The sequence below is a fragment of the Brassica oleracea genome, unplaced genomic scaffold (assembly GCF_000695525.1).
Source record: "Brassica oleracea var. oleracea cultivar TO1000 unplaced genomic scaffold, BOL UnpScaffold02412, whole genome shotgun sequence".
Classification (NCBI taxonomy): domain Eukaryota; kingdom Viridiplantae; phylum Streptophyta; class Magnoliopsida; order Brassicales; family Brassicaceae; genus Brassica; species Brassica oleracea.
The window spans coordinates 529-1,818 of record NW_013618942.1 but is presented as its reverse complement, the minus strand read 5'-3'; the positions used below and the strand labels follow the sequence as shown (position 1 = coordinate 1,818).

The following is a 1,290-nucleotide window of genomic DNA, read 5'->3' as shown; positions in this document are numbered from 1 at the left end:
CGATTTCTTACTTGATGAAGCAATTGTAAGCGGAAGGAGCTCGTTGTCGTTTCTCAGGTGCTACTCACAACTCAAAAATACCAATTATAAGAGAAATGAACTGAAGGTGACAAGATCAAACTATATATATATATACACACAACGTACGTTTGTTGACAACTTGGTAAACACGAGAAACATCTCTATCTTCATCTTCACTGTCTGAAGATGTAACCAAAGTCGCTGGACTGTTCTCCTTCTCCTGATTCACCTTCCACGCTTCTTCTTCCACACCACCATCTGTTGTAGCTGCAACCTCCTCGTTCCCCTTCTACACAAAGATAAAACCAAAATTAATAAGAGTGATCGATGTATATATAAATGTAGATACCCAGGACTATGCATAAATAATAGATATGTTATGGGGGTAACCTCATCCATATGAGAGAGAGACGTGAGGAGATGAAGAGGAATGAAGGAAGCCTTCATCAAATTAACAGAGAGAAGGCTTGTGCAATGCCCACATCTCACAGTCACCACCATTGACAGGCTCGTGAACGGTACACTCACCTGTTAAACATTTATATTCATCAAATCTGCATATAACCAAAAAGAGAGAGAAGAAGCTAAGGTGTACCAGCAAAATAGTGGTGCAAAAACCACACTGGACATGGCAAACCTGCCCCGGCAGATCAAACAGCTGGTTGAGTGTCGTCATGTTGGGAATTTTTGTCATATAGAGAGATTTTAGTTCTGAGAAATACAGAGAGAGACGATGAATGATAGGAGATATATGTGAGTGGGTGTGTGTGTGTGTTTATATAGATAGAGAGTAAGAGAGATAGGCATTGCTAATTACTAAGGCAAATTTTGAATATTTCATGTGAAAATACTTCGGTTAATTATATGCTAAAATGCACTATACTTAATTCCTCTTATGTACGTCTCCATATCATTTTCTAATAATTGGAATCTTCGTCGTTTCGATCAGCTGTGAGTAGTAAATGATTCTCATTCTTTCTATTAATCACATTCCTAACTACATTTTCTTTTCTAAAGAAAATAAATAATATATACTCTCTCCGTTTCATTAAGTTAAATATTTTTTTAAAAAAAAACTGTTTCATAAAAATAGATTTTTTGTATTTTTTATGAAAAAAATGATCTTCAAAAATATTAATTGACTTTATTAAATTACTATTGATTAAAATTATTGAAAATTGTAAATTATAGAAAAAAATGATACATTTATTATTGTGATTTAATGTGTTTACTTAATATGTGTGAAAACACTAAAAAATCTATCTTTCT

The 1,290-nt window shown here is 33.6% G+C and overlaps 1 pseudogene; it reads right to left on the bottom strand.

Annotated features, from left to right (window-relative positions):
* Positions 1 to 7: 7 nt before the first annotated feature.
* On the bottom strand, positions 8 to 747 carry LOC106321680 (annotated as a pseudogene).
* Positions 748 to 1,290: the final 543 nt, after the last annotated feature.